Source organism: Sceloporus occidentalis, unplaced genomic scaffold (genome assembly GCF_023333645.1).
Source record: "Sceloporus occidentalis isolate IW3139 unplaced genomic scaffold, rSceOcc1.0.p SCAF_63, whole genome shotgun sequence".
NCBI lineage: Eukaryota > Metazoa > Chordata > Lepidosauria > Squamata > Phrynosomatidae > Sceloporus > Sceloporus occidentalis.
The window spans coordinates 5,685,476-5,689,150 of record NW_028317043.1 but is presented as its reverse complement, the minus strand read 5'-3'; positions in this window follow the sequence as shown (position 1 = coordinate 5,689,150).

The window sequence follows — 3,675 nt, the reverse complement described above, 5'->3', positions numbered from 1 at the left end:
TGACTGCAATAATTGTAGCTCTCCATAGTTTACAGGGAATAGAAGCACAGAGAAGATCATAGATGCTAACCCAGTTCATCACTCCTCTAGAATCAAGAATTTTCCATGTGAACTGTTATATTACATCCTTTTTATATACAAACGGGGATATGTAGATATCCATTTTAATGGACATTTGTTTTGCATAGATAAAATGGACAAGGAAATTTCATATATATATATATATATATATATTTACTCACAGAGTCCATTGCACACCATTCCAAGCCCGGTGCTAGTAACCAGCAGTTTCCATATAAAACACTTTCAAAAAGATGGTCAGCACTCCAGGTCTTTAAATTGACAATTTCATTTTATTCAAAGTCAAGTCGACGTTTCAGTCATTACTGACTTTCATACATATACAAATATATATATCGGTGTTGTACGGTTTCATTTTACATTACCTATAAAGTAAATCATCTACCCAAGAAAAAAGATTTGAAACCTAAATAAAATAAAAGAGATTCAATAAACTGGGTGCGACCCCCCCTTATCACTAAATTATTTGATATCTGATTTTAAAACAGATGGTTTATTAAGTACCGGTATTAACAGTTTTACATCAAATAGTACTAGACTATATTAGTATGAAAATCATAGTGCCTTTTGAAGATTAACATATTAGTAGCCATCAAAAATTCCCTTGCCAAATGATCTATAACACTTTAATATGCATTCATAATACAGATAATTTTTACATTTTAAGTTTAATGTATATGGTTGAACATATTATGGTAATGTGATTTACATGTAATTATATGCAAGTCGTTTTTTAAGCTTGAGATGTTGCGGTTTCCAGGGAAGCATTTAATTGCTAATTTTTAGTGTTGGGAGAAAATTACAAGGCTTCACAAAAAGATATGCAAATAAAAATGCTGGCCCCAGCGGTGTCACAAATTACAATGTACAGATTTGATTTGCATAACCACAATACCTAGTTATAGAATATTAGAAACACTATTGTTCGATCATCTTTTCAGCATTTTTGGATGTGTATAAAAATGTCACTTAACAAAAGTTATATAACGGGGAAATAGCTATTGACTCAAATTCATACCCCCTGAAAAACAATCCCATAAGAGAGCCGGGTGAGAGCTGGTGACTTTACGTATGGGGATCAGGTAAGAAGGTCCAGCCACACTGATATAGAACCCGATTAGTAGACAACTAGTTGATCACCAGAAGATACTGAACAGAAGACCACAGGAAGGTGTCAGCAAATGCTTTATAGAGTACTTGTTCCCCAGTGAGACATGAGCACTCAAGAATAGGATGGTACAGTATAAGTCAATTATTAACTAATTTAGTTTACTGACCTTTTGGTTCGGATAAAATTCGGAGGGCTTTTTTTAAATTCCCAAATGAATACAAAAGAAAATGAATGTTTTTCCTAAAGATCAATAAGAATTTTACTCTTTTGACTTCCTCCAAGCCATATCCATGAATCAGATCAGTATTATTTATTTATAATGTGCGTCATCCTTCATGGCCCTTTCATTACTCTTATTAGACATAGACATGACCCAAATGCATCTTCATAACTGAACTAAAAATATGTGCAACTTAATATGTTTCTGATTTGAGTGGATGTCACATTTAAAATAATTAATTTCTCGATGAATAAAACATATGGGTTTTGCAGAGGAAAGCAGTGATTCATGTTTGTTACATTCTTTATTCTTCAACACAGCAAAATAAATCCTGCCTGTGTATTCGATGTTATAAGAACATATAAAGGTAGTCTTTATGTAGTTAACATCTCAGGAGTCCATTTTTCTTTAAAAATAATGAAACTATACCACGTTGCTTTAACCCCTTCATTCCCCTATAGACGTACCGAGACGTCCAAAAAACACCCACAAAGAAACCCCTATGGACGTCCCGGTACGTCCATTCCTTCGTGCAGCGTCAGGGACACATCCCCTGACTCCCCCTGGCAGCAGAAGCTGGCATCGCCGGCTTTCTGCTGCCCGATCTCCCGTAACAGCTTCCGGCATGAAAGTCGGTAAGCTGTTACAGTTGAAAGTGCCCGATCGCGCAGTTGCAAACGCGCAATCGGGCATTCCCTTCTGGGTTGCGTCACTGCTGACGTAACCCGGAAGGTCATCGGAGGGCAGGATATCCCCTGTGGGGATATCCTGCCCTCCGATGAGGCACTCTATGCTGCGATCTCTATGCAGGTCTGTGAGGACCTGTATAGAGATCACAGTGTGATCGATGCAGGGGGATCGCGGGTAGGGGAGTGAGAAACCATCTCTCTCACTCCCCCTCCCGTCCTGAAACGGAAAAGCTGGAAAAAAAAAAAAAAGTTAATTCATTTAAAAAAATATATTAAATAAATCATTAAAATAATAATATAAATAATACAAAAAAAATTATAATGTGAGCTGTGATGTCATTGTGACATCACTGGCATGTTCAGGAGGTCCCTAGAAGGACCTCTAACCATTTCTGTGTACAAATAATATATAAAAAATAAAAAAATATATATAAAAAAAGATAATAAAAAATTATAAAAAAAACTTACTTCCCATTGCCCTAGCATAACATCTAGCCAGTATAACCCTTCTGCCCCCATTCACAACCCCCAAACCCGTTAAGCCATAGGCATAAAAATTATGCAAAATTGTACACCTTATAGTATGCTCCCTGGTGCTGGGAAAGTCTGGAAAATCTATATAAATTAGGTATTTCTGAAATCAGGACACCTGAATTGATAAACTTGGAGGGGATTTTCCATCACTTTACCTAATTTTGTGAGGATTCAGAGGGAAAATGTAAAAAAAAATTAGTTTATTTTTCTAATCTTCGCTAGTTTTTACTAAATTTCTCATTCTAAATTTTCAGCTAATCATCCAACTATGGTATCAAACGAAAGCTCTATCTCTCCTTGAAAAAACAATATATAGTTTATATAGGTACACTATTCACAGGAAAAGAGAATCATCGCTAAACCGACATACCCCAAAAATGGCAAAATTGCTCCGGGCTTTGAGGTACCAAAAACCCCTGGGATTGAAGGGGTTAATAACCAATGAGCGTTATGAGCTGATGAGATTGCATGGTTGGACGCTTGATTGTATACACCTGCAAGCTGAAGTTACCAAACTGACTAATTAAAAGGAGTGCCCACATATTTGGCTATATAATGTACTAGTTGTTAAAAAAGTGTTTTTAGATATAACCTTTCCAATACAATTGTATATATATAGCTCTATTAAGCTCTATTTACGGTGTAATTAAAAGTATAATCCTCTAGATTGTAAAATGGTTTGTGCAGAGCCCTCCTTACATGTTGTTTCTGTAAGTCAAATTATTATGTTATCTACTACTTGTTATGTCCTGTCTACCCATTGAACAGCGCTACGGAATATTATGGCGCTATATAAAACAATTAATAATAATAAAAATAATAATAATAAAAATTAATAATAATAATAATAATAGAAAACAACAAAGTATCTTGAAAAAAATGATGCTTTTCTTTAACTGTTTCTTCTAGATAGTAATTGTGCCTTAATTTTGTATGACTTGTTACTTAAAGACATTATGGCAATTTAACATAAAGAACAGACTGCCTCATTAAGATTTTTCAACCATTTCAGCAGTTTGTAAGATAATTCAATAACGTAT